The sequence below is a fragment of the Vanellus vanellus genome (assembly GCF_965231255.1).
Source record: "Vanellus vanellus genome assembly, chromosome: 1".
NCBI lineage: Eukaryota > Metazoa > Chordata > Aves > Charadriiformes > Charadriidae > Vanellus > Vanellus vanellus.
Window position 1 is genome coordinate 206314535 of NC_138905.1, and position 16717 is coordinate 206331251.

A 16717-nucleotide genomic window follows, 5' to 3' on the forward strand; every position below is an offset into this window, starting at 1 on the left:
CTGCGCCTCTTTCTTGCTGTCAGGGCTGGGGCAGAGTGAGGTGGAGCTCAGCATGAGGGTGCGGAGAAATAAACGTGGCATCTCAACACCGGGGAGCAATTCAGGTGTTGAACACACTGATGTAGTGCCCCATGGGCTGTCTTACAGCCTAAAGTCCCATGGACAGACATGAAACTGGCGGGTGCTCACTGCATCGTCACACCCGGCTGCACAGAGCAGGGTCCGGCTGTCTGGAAACAGGCTCCACAGTGTCACTTCGGGTGCTGTGAGGAGCCTCACCTGGCCTGTAGCACTGCACCAGGACAGGGCAGGGCTGGTGTGAGCGCAGCACCGTGCTGGTCTGCTCTGCCTGGGGGTCTCAGACACCCCACCACCTCCCCAGTAGCACTGGGCAGTTATCGGTTAGGAACTGAACACCCTGTCCAGATTAACTCACGTGCCTGAAGTGAGAGGTCTGCGGTGCACTTCAGATGTCCTGAGGTATCTGTCCTGATCTCAAGAGGCCACTTCAGAGACCTCTCGTAGATCCTGTGTCACACATGGCAGCTTTAAGTGGATGCCTTGGGGAGTCTGCAGTATGGGTCTACACAAACGTTTAGACTTTTTAAATGCTTTCCTACATTTAGACTTCTAAATTTGTAAGCAATATGTTGCTGACACGTACCACGAGAGACTTGATTCTGTGCTCTCGTGGTTGCGATCACCTGAACTGTTTCAGAACTGTGTCAGAATGGGATGAACACACTCCTAGAAATACTGGTTCTCTTTTGTATTTTAGCACTAATGATGACCCTTTATTCTCTAAATAGAGCATTTTACCTCACAATTCACAATTGTATCAATGGATGGTTGAATAAATTATGAAAACAGAATGACTGCCATACTGGCAGTAACTGCACAGGATGGATTGTATTCAGTTAAGGAACAAAGACAAAATGTTGTTCAATACACAGCCCCACAAATAGGGTTTTTTTGCCTGGTACTCTTGTCCTGATCCAAAGCTACTGTACGTATTTTCTTCCCTGGTATTTCTGTGGTGATTGTCAAAATTATACAACTTCACAGACTTTATAACCATCTTCCAATGTACCCCATTACTATTGTTAGTTCCAGGGATAGATGTGATCTTTAGGCACAGAAAGTTAAAAGTGTCTGCAAATTTGGGATACCCAGCCTGAGAATCTTGAGGCCTAGCTTGGCAGGTCTCCTAACACAGAATTTATCACTTATCTCATCCTGACTTTGTTTTTGTAACATTTGTGTACCAACAAAATCCTCAGGGACTGGTATTTGTCTCCTTTCACCACAGGCAATTACACTCCAAATAGATTTATAGAGACGGCTGTCTCTATAGATATGTAGACAATTGAGTCAGTGGAGAGTGATCAGTGCTTCTATGGCAGATGACCCCTCCAATTAAGATGAGTGGCAACATTAAATGTTCCTGTTTCTCCTGTAACAGGAGTCTAATGTAACCAGTCCTAAGGAGAAAGGATGCCTCTTTAGCATCACAGCCTGGTGGTTGTGGAGTAAGTTTTGTTCCCTCACTGCATGAACTTTTTCCACTTCCCAAAGCCTTGATCCTTTTAGACTAATATTTCACGCACTCACACAAGAGGGGGAAGTTCTGGGTGTGACACCGGGGCTATTTATGAAGTCTGCATAAGACATTTATTGGATAATACATAGAAACAGTAGCCTCAAAAGCCTTTTTTTTTATATATAATTTATCATTTTGTATTCTGTCCTAACATGACTCTGAGTCCTAAACAGTAAAAATACATCAGTACCATCTTTATAGCTCCCTTGGGTTCTTGTACCATGATGCAACACCCTTTGTTAGGATAAAATCTGAGCAGGAAGGGAACAAGTCAGGGCTTTAATATGAACAGATTTCCTCTCTGCTTTATTCTGAAAAAATGTGCTTTCACACAGCAGCAAGGTGAATACAAAGGTCAACAAAAATAAGCAATAGATTGCTTCTCAGACTTGTCAAATCTACTGTTCTCCCCTTATCATGCCCTTGCCTTAAGAGAACTTTCCAGGAACCTATTCCAGGATTTTGAAGCCAGATTCTACACACAGAGATTTAACAGAAAAAGTAAGTTGTGTGTCAGTGGTTTTTAGCTGGTATCTTTGGTCCCAGAAAATTTGACTTTTTTTTTTTTCTATGATCTCTTTTAAAACATCACCATTTAGATTACCCAAATTCAAATTTCGTAGATTGTCTTACAAACGTTAAATAAACATGGGGGCTTTTTCCCCAAGTATTTATAATATATTTTTCCTCAGGCACCAAGAAAGTTCAGGGCCCCTTCTTCCCTTTACATGTGTCCTGGTTTGAGGCACAAAGTATGTTACTATGCATGGTGCAGGTCTTATCTGTTCCCACCTTTCCCATGTATCTTGGCAGAGAGGTCCCTGCAGAGCCTGTTTCCCTGCTGTTCCCTTGCACAGGAACATCAGGCAAGTAGTCACAGTCTGTAGCCTCTAGCAAAAGAAAGTCTTATCCCAATCAGCTTTTAAGCTAAATACAAAAGGCATTAAGAGATGGTGTACGGGAAATAATATCACTCCCATTTTACAGAAGCCCATTTTTTTACTGCACTCTACCTGAGTGCAGCTTGACACGGGTCACAAAAATCTCTTGTCCTCTCACTCCCCATACTTATTCCTTTCCGTCAGGAAAAACACCATGTGGTAGGAGGTAGAAAAGGTATGTGAAAATCTTAAGGTGCTAAAGCCTTCTATCCTGGGTTAAGCCATTTCCCAACATTTCCAAGTAAGATCTTACATTTTAATTGATATACAACATCAGTAGCACAAAATAGCCCTCTTCACCATCATTACAAACACTTTGTGACCAATTACTTGCAACTCATTTCATGCAGGCTTGTGAGAGGATTTTGGCAGATATATTTGGTAGTAGACTTCAATATAGAGGCTGAAGACACCAAAAATGATGGGAAGAAACAGAGGAAAGGAGACTAGAGAGATAAGCATCAAGTGAGAAAGGAAGGTGTGAAGACAGCTAGTATGTAAACCAAGGAAGAAATTAGGGTTATTCCCTTTTCATACCCTTGTCTCTGCATTTCTTTGCATTTCCTTCTTTGTAGAACAATGTAAGACAGTCCATGAAAAGCTTCTAGCAATAGAAATAATTAATAATTTCTACTTTCCTAGTATCTAGTTTCCTATTATTCACTATTCCACCCTATTCCCTAGTGAGCTGGCACATCGCTGCAAGCCAGACATATATAGCCAATCAGAAAGACTGTGTTCTCCCTCTATTTATTAAACTCTCCTGGGATACTTAAATTCTCCTTAATTCAGTTTCTTACACCTTCTTGCCAGAAGGTTCTGACTTATTAAGGGGAAAAACAAGACAGCAAAATTCTAATTCATTGCATTAGTAAGTGTCAACCAAATATAATTTCTTCTTCTGTAGCAATTAATCTGTGCCACTGAAATACTTCTGAAAGTTTTTTCTACCAGAACTACCTGCCTATCTCAGCCGTGTTTTGTGAGAGAAATTTGAGTGAGGCACTTAAGCTCAGAAGATGTTTTAAGATTTTCTGTTCCTTTCTTCAGTGTGGACAAAGTTTCCTAAATCCTTGGGGAAGAAGAGTATAGCTCAAATCATATTCACCTTCAGGGGGGAAAGTCACTTTCTTGCATTCCATAGGCAGGTTCCTGACCAGATATAGGCTTTTGTGGATCCCTTTCTTTTCCACCAATCACTACATCTGAGTATTGATCTTCAGTGGAGATCTACAAAATATATGGAAAAGACAAATCTGGCAACTACAATTCATAACTACTGGAGCCACAGACTGAATAGAGACATTGGTTCATAGACCTTTCCAATTTTCCTGTCACTTCTCTCCTCTGCCTCACAGATGCCAACCAACCTTTCCTTACACACAGTCTGTTTTTTCTCTGGTATACCAATTACATCCATACCAATTGTTCGTAGTTGGAATTTATCTTGATACTTGCTGTGTTTCTCCTAGAGAAAGGCTTGTTCCTCTGACAGCTTGTCTGCTTTTAGCTATATATATATATATATGTGTGTGTGTGTGTACGCACAAGCTAAGAAAAAAAAAATATTGCTCTTTCCCACAAACTTTGTTTTTCTTTTGTATGCAAATCCACATATCTAATCTAGGATTTTTCTAAGTATTCCTGTGCAAAAAAGTACATGCTACAGCCTCATTTTGCTAGAGAATTGAAACAAAGGCTATATTACTTTACACCGTGGCATTTCCAGATCATCTTTCTCAGAGTGATTCATTTTCAAGCTGACCGTGTATCAGGGTGTGTTTTCGTTTCCTTGGAGTTCTGGTTTCTTCACAAAGGGAAACTGTGTGGTGCATACAGGAACCCTTTGTGCTCTGGATGCTCTGTGGATTTGGCATGAGGGTGACCACTGAATTTATACACTGACATAGTTTTGTTTTCTGTTTTGTTCTCAAATCACTTCCTAATAAGTCCCAGGATTCGATTTGTTAGTTGTTGGTTTGTTTTGTTTTGTTTGGCTGTTCGTTTTGCCAACTGGCAGGTACTGAGCATAGGTTTCATTGCTCTATCTCTCATAACCTCAGGTCTCACTCATGTAGCATTAATGGTCACCTCAGAGCCCATCATTTTATACAGGAAGCTGGGACTCTTTCTGCTCACATGCATCACTTGACATTTATCTACAGTGAATTTCAGTATTTTATTGCCCAGTCACTCAGTCTCATAAGTTCCCTATGTAGTTCTTCATAGTCATCTCTTGTCTTTTTTACTTTGAATAACTTCATGTCATCAGCAGACCTTATCACCTGAGAGCTCACTCTCTTTTCCAGTTCATTTATGAATATGCTGTCTGGAGAACAAATGTGTGCTGTCTACAGAAGAGCTCTTACTGGAAGGCACTGTGAACCCTTCAGCACTTTGACTTTAGTAGAAAAGCATCCACCTGAGAATTTTGTGGTAGAAGTGCCTGTCAAATGCTAACGGGTGGAGGACTTTGCAAGCCTTTATTTGGATGATCCCTATGGAGACAGGTGCAGTGGGCTGCAATGATCCAGGCAAGAGAAAGGGTTTCCATGTAGACACATCAGAGAAGATAGGAAATAGTAATCCCCAGATAATGTGGGAAGGATTGCTCAATATTATGATTGCATACAGCTTTCTCTAAAAGCTGTGCCCATAATTTGTTATGGTTAGGAAGAAGCTCTGACCACTACTTTAAAGGCCAGAGTCACATGCATTGCCATCTTGTTTCAGATATTTGTTTGAAGGTATATTCCTCCATTCTTTGAACTGTTTTCAGTGGGGATTAGTTTGGGTTTGGTGTTGTTATCTTGCTATCCCATTGGTTTAAAGCAAATAATAGAAATCTAGAAGCAAAGAACAAGTATCATACTGAAAAGGAGTTATTGGATGGAGCTATTATAAAAGGGTATCTTCCTTATCATTAGGGAGATGAAATGTCTTAAAAAAAAAAAAAATCAGTCATCAACTAAACATGTAATCCCAAAACAACGCTGCATCAGGTAACTGAGCAAATGTAACTTTGTAAGCAAGACAGTAGCAAATAAGGTGTTTTTCCCTCTCTGTCTGGAGGTGAAAGGACTATTTGTGAAAGGCAACTAATGTCTTCACTTAAAAATATATGCTGGAAAAATGGAAAGGTGTCAGAAGTCACAAAAATGTTATGAAAAACTGCATTTAGTAAAAAAAAGAAACTCAATTTATGTAAAAAAAAAGAGTAAGAAGTAATTTGGAAATTATAATACACAGAATCTGGGAAAAAAAAAAAAAAAAAAAAAGAGAGAAACCCGGTGACTGAAAGCCAAAATTAAATCAAAACTATAATTGATGCTTAAAGTGCAGTAATTGACTGTTGGGTCAAATGGATGCGATGGACTCTATTATTTCATATATTTAAGTTGTGAGTATGTATTTTTGTACAAGGATGATCTCACTGAAAAAGAAGTTACATTCCTGTCATGCAAGCTGTTTTGTAGTTGATATTACCTTTGTCATGCTTAGGGGTTTAAAATATACAAATATATAAACTCAGCTTCAGATGTGCGAGTAACTGTGTTTGAACTAATGTATATGGAGAGGAGTTCAATTGGTCAGAATATATATTGCTTAAAATTAATCTTAGCACCAAAAAGATAATTATACTTGTGGTTTAGGCCAAACCAGGACAATACTGCATATACAGGCCCTAAAGTGGCAAGGTATTCCATTCTTTAGTTCTGCAACTCTGTGGTCAAACTGCAAAGTCATCTTCTCACAGTAGCATGAAGCTCTCTACCCATTTCAATCACCTGTTTGAGAAATGGTTTCACATTAGTATGAGCCTTCATGCCAGAACTTTAATATCTAAGAATACCTTTCCGCACAGTGTTAACTCTCGGGCATAGTCCACGGCAGAAATACCTTGGGCATAACAGAGAAGCGATCGTTAGTGGGGTTTTATTACTTCTGCTCTCAACTTAAGCACCAGCATTTTCATCTTCTGATCAGACTGCAAGATACAGTTGTTTCTGAAGAACTAGATTTGAAGGACTGTAATTGGTCTTAGTGTAATGACTTATCTAAACAGTAACTGAGAGCTTCATCTCCCATTATTCCTTATTTTTTCAGTATTTCATAGACATAAATAATCCTCTTCCTGATGGCTGAGTTTGAACCCAACAGTCCCAGAACCAACGCTGCAGTATATTTCCCAGCTGATCTGATTTAACAGATTTGTTCCATCTAACTACTTTATCATTGCAGCTTTAAATATTCTGGTACAATTTTATAATTTTGTAATTTCATAATTAGTCCATTAACTCTTGTGTTTTTTGATGTATTTCTCCTGAGAAAACTTTTATACTGAGGGATTTTGATATTTGTGTTAACATAACAGAAGTGTTATCCGTAAGTTTTTCCTTGATCTTTAGAATTTCACTGAAAAATGCCATTTGGGAATGCATTGGTTAATTTTAAACACAGAGTTGGATCATTAAGTAACATGTATCTAGCATAAACAATTGTTTTACCCCTTGACTATTTTATGCAGGTCATGAATAATGAATAACTTAGCACTAAAAAATAATTAGAATACCGAAGATAATATATTTACCACACAAAAACAACCAACTACATTTTTATTAGTACCTGCAACAACACTTCAGCTCTTACTTTTGCTTGTGAGTTTTAATGTATGTAATATCTACTGTGCTAGGTCATCACCACGGCTCTCTCTTTGATTCCACAAAGCAATCACACACATGATTGAAGTTGTGCGCTTAATGCCTCAGGACATCCAAGGGCTTTCACTGTTTCACTTATTACAGAATTACATTTCAATATTTCCATTTACTTTCAGGCTTAGGTGTTGCCAAATCTCAGCCTTTTTTTCCTATATGTAATATTGGCTTCCTAGAGCTAGAATCAGCTGAGACAGACTAGCATAGCTCCACTAATTTCAGTGCAAAACTTTTTTTTATATGTAACTGATTTTTAGTAGCTGATCCACTCTTTCTTTCTGTTAAAGCTTAGAAAGGTCATATAGTAGAAAAGATCCCGTATAGGAATCAATTCTCTAGTACGGTTATCAAAAACTAGGGGAAAAAAACCAACCATGTAAAAGAGCACTGGTAGACTCCAGCTGTGCAGAAAACCATTTGTTACCATTTGATTATGTGTTATGGCCAGGTTTCATTTATAAACCTAATGCTTCTTTTTAATGCCTGTAATAATCCAACAGAAAGTCCACTCAACCAAATTCCGCACTGCATTTGAGATGATGTTGCTTGCCTGGGAAAATTGTACCATTCCATGATTGTCCTTATATTTTAAGAATATTTTTCTGATGTCTGACTTTTCCATTTTTTAACTCTAAATTGGCACCTGTGAATTTTGTGCCTTCTGTTCCACCCTGCCTATCTTTCCTCTGCTTTTGAGCATTGGGCAATCAAAAGGCAGTGGTACAAAGCAAATGGTACCAAAAATGGTACCACAGCATTGTTAATTGTGCTTTGGGAAAGGCTGTCAGCTCTCAGAGGCAATGATCGAATGCTTACCTTTCAAATATTCTTTTTTCTACCAGCTCTACAGAATCCAGTCTAGCCAGGATACGATTCAGTAATGGGTTGGTGTCACAGTCAAAGGAAGGCTTTTTTCCTTATTTTTCGGATGTGAATTCTTCTCCTGAAATTTATGTCTGTTTACCAGCGAAACAGTTTAAACAGACATTCTTAAAAGCAGTTAAACCCATGTCTTGCTTCTCTTAAGTCAATGTAATTTTTGATTTAAAGAGAAGAAACAGAATGTTTGCTATGAAACCTATTATCACATTAACCAAAAGAAGCAATTAGTTCAGCGGATATAAGAGGACTGGTTTATTTATCCATTGGTTTTTCAGGATTGTGTACTGAAAGTACCCTAAAACAGTCCCTTTTAAATACAGATCCTCTGCCAGTTATTCCCAACAAGTTATGCAGCTAGTAATGATAAAAATAAGATCCAAAATACATATAACAATGTGATTCCATGGGAAAATGAGGAAAACCTCAAGCTTAGTGTGCATCAATAAACAATAAAACTGCCATGTGATTTGCTAGGAAGTAAGTGAATTCACAATAAGTGAATATTGTGACAATTAAGAATTTTCAGAGGGGTTAATTTTTACTGTGAGGGTAAACCTGAATAACTTTGTGATTTAAAGCTGCTTAGAAATGACTGATTGGATATTTTGCCCCAGAATCTGTGCTGTGGGGTGGTGTCTTAGTGAAGTACTAGGCATGGATTCTGTTTTCTAGAGGTAGGTATCTGGTGTTACTTGAAATGCCTTTGGTACTCTGCTAGGCCTTCAGATGCTACTGCAGAATGGCATGGCTCTTCTACAAGTCCTGCACCAATGGATTCTCTAGAACATCTCCAGTCTTACATTCAGACAACTGAATCATACCACATATGCTCTAAATAATTAAAAAAAAAAAAAAAGTGTGTCATCTATATCAGCTTCTGCATCACTGCTATTTCTGTTCTTCTGGGCTGTTAAGAGCATGAGGTCAGTTGAGTGCTAAGGAGAGCTCCACACCTCTTCAGCAATGTCCTCCAGCCTCTGTAGCCCTGTCTACTCCCAGGCCTACAGACGATTACTCATTGCTTATTCTGTCTGTGGGGTAAGTTGCAGCTTTGGGAGCTAAAGAAGCACATAGAATGCTCTATCCCATAGAATCATAGAATGGTTTGGGCTGGAAGGGACCTTCAAAGATCATGCAGTCCAACCCCCCTGCCATAGGCAGGGACATTTTTCACTAGATCAGGTTGCTCAAAGCCCCATCCAACCTGACTTTCAACTTTTCCAATACGGGGCACCCACAACCTCTCTAGGCAACCTATTCCAGTGTCTCACCAGCCTCATCATAAAAAAATGTCTTTTTTTATGTCCAATCTAAACCTACTCTTTTTCAGTTTAAAACTGAATACACCTTGCCCTGTCACCAGGACTGCTCTCAATCCCTTCTTCCACCAGCCTGTACTGATACCAGGAACTGCCCTGACTGAGGTGCAGGACCTTGCACTTGCCTTGGCGTGCATTGGGTTGGGGAGAAAATGCTCTACTGCCACTACTGCTCTGGTAATGATTATGCTCAAAAAGAGAGCAAACTAGACAGATGAATGAGATGATACTGAAAAACACTGGACACAGTTAAACAGATAGTAACAAGTTATAGCTATATGCTAATTTTAAAATGCCTATAAAATAAATTGCTGGACTTACTTGTCTTCATTGTTCATCTTACTATTTTTTTTTTTCATAATTTTGTAATATATATTGGCTAAGTATAAAGATTATGTATCTGCAAAGTACCACGCATCACCTGATTACGTCCATGAACTTGGAAAAGGGTGTTTTTTTCTCCTCACTGGAAGTCTTTTGGAGTTGAAGAGATGATAGTTAAAATTCTGTACATGCTCTGTCTTCCCTTTCTGCAGCAGTGGCAATGAAGAAATTGTTCAGTAAAACACTTGCCAGTATTCAAAATCTTATCTTTTACACTTCACTTGATAACTTTTCCTTTCCTATGAAATCTTTGTTATTTTGCTTGTAATGCATGATAATGCAAAATTAATCAAGTAATTACAAAACCAACATGTTTATTTTCTAAGTCCTATTCTATTTTTGTATTTTAGAGGGAATGGATTATCTTTTCAAATATAGCTAAATCAATGGATAAAATTTGTTATGACCTACTTTATGACCTGCATTTGATACGTTTCTGGGAAATGTTGTTGCACAAAAGGAGAACTAGTACTTCCTCTTCTTAAGTCCTGCTGTATGAATACAGTGACTATTGGGTTTGATGCTGTGCATGATTCTGTAGGTCATCTTGAGATAAGCTAAAGGCACCCCTACTGAGCTGGGCCACTGGGCCACTTATGTGTAGGGACTGTGAGAATGCCAACTCTCTGGAAAAGAGTAGTTCTCAATGTGGCAGAAGCCAAACCTTTCAGCCCCTATAAGAGACTGACATGTGTCTGGTCTTGCCCAGGACGAGAACACAAAGCATCTGCTGAACCCTACTGTTAAGAGGGATGGAATTAGGCTCTGCATTTCTGCACTTGAATGCCTAAATTCCACCCAGCCCTGGGGAGGTGCCCGAATCTGTCATAGATTTGAGCATTAATATTTCCATATATCAGTTCCAGCTGAAAAATAATCGGGTTCATAAAAAATTACAAGAAGGATGGATTTCTAACAGCAGTGGGGCAGCCCAAAAGCTTGGATGTGGACAATGGCATCAATCAACCATGAAAAAAATCGAAGTTATCTTTTTTTACCACGTAGCAAATTTTGTAGAAGATCTATAGAAAAAGTAAAAGGAAAAAGAGCAGAGAGATACACTTGGCACATCTAAAAGAGTACCTGGTAGATTTTCAGAAGGATTTTGAGTTGACTTAGCTCTTTGCAAATAATTCATTTTTCAGTCATTGCAGCTTTTTTTTTTTTTTTTAATTTGGTATAGCACTCTACATTTTCAAAACCTTCATATTCTTTAAGACATATTTGTTCAGCCTTTTAACATTTACTGTTTTCTGTTCTTAGCCAATTGCAGACAGCAAAACTCTAGCAAATCCATTGCCTGCCACTTTGGTTTATGTTAGTGCTTTTTGTGGATGCTCAAACAACACGGGTAGAAAAATATTCAGCATCATTCATGACTTTTGAGAATTCCCATTTAATACTCAGCATCTTAAATCCAATGGATAAGAAAGTGACAAAAATAACTAAAATGAATAGACAAATCACCTAGTCCACTCTCTAAGAACAAACAATAATAAACTCTGAATAATAGTTTGAAAGTCCACTGAAACATGGGTTTTTACGTGCCACTGTGTAAATGGCTTTGCATACTTATGGTAACATAAAGTAATAACGGCTTACAAGCTACAAAGAAAAAATGCACTGCAGCATTATAGATTGTCATGGTGAATGTCAAAATTCTTGCTTTCTTTTCACATAACTGTACCATATATATCTAATATATATATGATATCTGAAGAAGAGGAAGTATTTATACATATTTTTTAACATTTTTCTTAGTAGAGATTGCTCAAAATGATTTTTTTTTCTTCATTTATTTTTGTCCTCAATTGTTCTCTGGGTTTTTTTTTTTTTGTTTCAGTTTGGTTTATGTTGTTTTACACCATTGGTGTTACAATATCATAAGAAGTTGGGACACAGAGCAAAGCATTATTAAAACCTTTTAGTAAGGTTTCCTTTTCTTGTGCCACTGGTTCATCAGCATTCCCATTCAGCAAAATAATTAACTGGGTGCCTAAACTTAGGCTTGTAAGGAGTTTCAATTTGAAGATGGATGCTGTAGGGTTTAAAATAAGGCTCAAAACATTTTTCAGATTCAGGGCCTCATTAGTTTCACCATATTCGAGGTATGCTGTATTAATGTGTCACAGAAGAGTGCCCAGTAGTAATGTAATGACAGCCGCCTCAGAACATAGGCATGCAAAAGTCTGTAAATAATGGAAATGCTTTTTATTAGTCCAAATAGTATAGCTTGAAAAGTAGGAAAGATGAAGAAGGGCCTTAACATACAATCCTTTGCAATTGTATGGCTTACCAGTGTTGCAGAATTTCTGCCTCTCTTGAGTGGATATGTAGTGTGAAAACTAAAGTGACTTGGATGTCACTTAATGGGATGCAAGCTACTACAGGCCAGGAGCTAATGTTAGCTGAGCAATATGTATGAATACCTTTTAAAAACTACATTTGGCTTTTCTTTGCCTATGCAGAAAGTTTCAAAATTTGTACTATGAAATTGTCTTGTACATCTTGTAGAATTTATGTTATGAATGCCATTTAGCATTCAAAGATAAGACACTTTGCAACTGAGGTAATTTGTAATATCTGTTACAAAGCTACAAATAAAAACAGATTTTAGTATCTTTTCTATTTCTATTTCATTGTGAATAAAGTGAATTTTGCCATCTTTAACCCTTGGCAGTGTCTTCCTGCTGTCATCCATAAAGCAAAGGATATTCTCTATCTCATATTCTCTAACAATAAAGATTACCAAATCATTGCACAAAAGACTGAAAAATAACCCAAACAACTAACAAGTCGCAGTAAATTCCATCAGCAAGATGAGCTTTGGAAAAATCCCACTTATGCCTTAAGAACTGGGATTGCAACTATTTCTACATCGTTTGTCTTGACTTCTAGGAGACCATCCATGTACTGAATCTCAGGGAGAGCACAAGAAGCATTATCAAATTACACATTGTGCAATGGGCTCCCCAGTTCAAGAAAGACAGGGATCTGCTGGAAAGGGTCCAGAAAAGGGCTACGAAGATTAGGGGATTGGAATATCTCTCTTATGAGGAAAGGCTGAGGCACTTGGGTCTTTTTAGTCTAGAGAAAAGAAGACTGAGGAGGGATCTTATTAATGCTTACAAATACTTAAAGGGAGGGTGCCAGGGGGATGGGAACAGTCTTTTTTCAGTGGTGCCCAGTGATAGGACAAGAGGGAACGGGCACTAACTTGAATATAGGAAGTTCCATCTTAACATGAGGAGGAACTTCTTTATTTTGACGGTGGCAGAGCACTGGCACAGGCTGCCCAGAGAGATGGTGGAGTCTCCCACTCTGGAGACATTCAAAACCCGCCTGGATGCCATCCTGTGCAACCTGCTGTAGGTGACCCTGCTTCTGGCGGGGGGGGGGTGGACTAGATGATCTCCAGAGGTCCCTTCCAACCCTGACCATTCTGTGATTCTGTGATTGTTGGGGCTTTATATGATATAAAGGCAACTTTATCAAGAAATGTTGAATGTAGAGGACTAGCATTTAAGTCTGCTAGGTGCTTGACATAGCTCTTCTACTGATGTGCCTTATCCATTTAGCACCTTTGAACTTGCATGCACCAGTCTTTAAAGTGGCTGTCCTGAAGTCTGCCTAACTCACAGAGCCCTGAGAATTTAATAAATAATATTTGCAAAGTAGATTCCTATCTTGGATAGCAGGTGCTTTGTGGATGAATGTGACTTGATTAGGAAAGGTACTAGAGCACATGAAGCTAAGAATTAGGTGCCCAAATACCTTTAAAAATGTGTCCCCTGCACTGTATGTGTATTTAAATTTAGATACTTAAATACTGTCTGAGACTGGGACAGTGATGGTTTTGCTAAGTGTGGCAATGTCATTTCCAAAAAAACAGTCATGCTAAACTGTATAGAAGGAGGGAGTAAGTTACCTCTTCTTCATGAACAGCAATTCATTTTGAGTTTCTTACATTGTTCTACTTTTCATTATACATCCCATTTGATAACTAAATCTGAGCTACTTCTAAACAGAAATATTTTCTAAAAGACCGGTTCCAACCACAAAGTTTTTTGTCCCGTTTAGGGGAAGGAGTTTGGTCTAACAGATCTTCTGCAGTCCTTTTGTCCTATTTTTTGGATGCCTATACTATCTTCAAAGAATTTTCACTTCAGTTTTGCATACTAACAGCAGATTAATTGATTCACGAACTAAATCAACCAACTTTGACAAAGAGAGAGCCAAATTCATCACTCTTTTAAACCTTGAATAGAAAACTAAGTGCACAGCAAATTCTTTCATGGAAAATACTGTAGAAGCTAGGTTGTGAAAAAGAAATAACATTTATGCTTAGTGAGTCTTACAGACCTTGCAATGACAGCCCTTTCTGTGCTAGTGGGAAAAGCTTGAGATGATACTTTACATTAAACATTGAAGACTTCATGGTGGATCATGCTGCTGCTCTGTAACTTATCAGTCGAGAACAAAATAGGTGATAATTTTTAAGAAGTTTTCATGATGGAAGAAGTTCCCTCTTTGGCATTTATTAATGGCTCTTCTTCTGAATATGGAAGCACGCCAATACATTTAATATTCTTTGCTCCGATTCAAACTGTTTCACTATTTGCTCAATTCAGACACAAATAAGGGCAGAAGTAAATGTAATCCCAAAGTTGCAAAACTAGGTATCAATTCACTGTAACTAAAACTGAAACACACTACATATCTCATAAGTTCCAGTATGATTACTAGACTATTAGGCACCATTTCCCATTACGTAATTAATTTCTTCTTGCTTCATATTTCCCAATCAGTAAAAAGAAAGTAAGAATATTTTTGACAAAGAGTATTTCACACTTATGCATACTAGAAATTAGCAGAGGAAAGAATTACACTATGATTAGGATTAGGTTTTGTCTAAAGCTCCAGGCATAGCAGATAAAAGGCTGTAGTTGTAATATGTCCTGCTATGCAAGTATGAAAGATTTATTTCACACCACAGTAGTCCTTACCCCTCACTTACACAATGATCCTGATCATACTGCCTTACCCTTCTCCTATAGCCATGAAATGATTTTGCACAGTGATATTTTCTTTATTCACATCATTCTGTAGGAATATACCCTAAGTAATTCCAATTAATTTTTCTTTTGGTTTGGGTTTGGTTTAAATTCTGTTTTAAACCTGGATATTCTTATTATCATGAATTACCCAGTGCTTTCAGTTTGCTCCTGAATGCTTAGCTTCAGTACATTTTGTGGCGATCGGTTACATTGGTAGTTCACTTTTCTATCTACTTTTTTTAATATCAGCTTTATTGTTCACATGCCTGCAGCTGTGCTTGCTTGGACGTCTCCAAAAGTCCTGTGAATCTGGAGTTAAACTCTGAAAATTCCCCCCAGAGCATGAGATTAGGCATCTACAGGTTGGGGACAGAGTAAATTATACACAAGACCATTATATTCTTCTCCTGTAAATAATAATGCTACAAGCATGAGAGAGAAAGTAGCTTATTAATGTCATCTGAAGTCTAAGAGTTTTAAGAGATAGTCCAACCTGGTGTCATATTCTATTCTTCTTTTATGCTGAACAGACTGTCTTCTCTCATGTAATGCTGCCAATCTGCCCTTTCCATTTTCTCTTACATCCAGACTAATTTTTATGTAGCTCATGCCCTTTGGGTCTAAATCTGCTTAGTAGTACTTAGAAGCCAAGTTTCTAGGTGCCTTTGAAATGCTGGAGAAGAGAAAGCCAGACAGATTGACCAGGGTTCCATTTACCTTTATCTATTTTAAAAGAACGTTAAACCAAGGATTTAAAGCACCCTTGTTAATTACTACTTGCTATAGTTAATTATAGGACAAGATGGCAAAATAGCCTACTGAGTCATTTGGATACAGAACTTGCAAAGATTTGATCTTCTGCGATACTCTGTCTTGAATTACAAGTTGAACAGAAAATTCAAATCTATGATCTGCATTAACTAAACACTGCAGCCTTTGGGTTCGGGTCTAATACCTGTGTACACAGGATAATCATCTTCTGCCTTCCAAGAATTTCGTGAACACTAACTAGATACTGTTTACACAACTTTTCAAAAATACACAGTGTTATGTGACAGGCAAGTATAACTTGCCCGTTATATAGGTTAGAAGGCCAAATAGCTACAGTATTACTGTGGGCTATGGAAACAGAGATCTTAATTCCCTACTTTATCACATACTCCCTGTGTGACACAAGGCAAGTTACCCAATCTCAGTGATGTCGTCTATACTGAACCTGAGCTGCGTGGTCACAGTAACATCTCGGGCTCGTATACTGTGGAGACCTGGTTCCAGGTATCTACCTTGTCCTTGTAAGCAACCAGAATGACGACTGACTAAAAATTCCACCTTCCTTTGCAAGTGGTAAATCAGCCCCTTCTAAGAAGAATTTTTGGCTCTCTTGCATGCATGATATTAGTCCTGTTATATCACTGTGAAGACAGGCAAGAAATATGAAAACGGCCAGACATATGCTGCTGGGTTGGATCTGCTGTCACTGCAGATAGGGTGCCTTTGGACACACTGTACAATGCAGAAGGTACTAGAGATTTTCCGGCTGCGTGCAGCAGCTGGCTTACCCTAAACCTGGCCCTTGCATCACTCCTTGTGGTAAATAACATGATCGATTGGTGAATCTGCTTTCCAAAACCAGCATACACAGAGCCTATGTTTTCCAGTGCTCCTGTAAAATGATGGCAGATTATAAATAATAATACCTACCAAAGGTATTACGGAGATAAACATATTTTGAAAATGGCTCAGATACTATTCTAGATGGGGACTACAAGTATATATTACTGACTGTAATTGTATCAGTTTCACGTAGTGTATTACA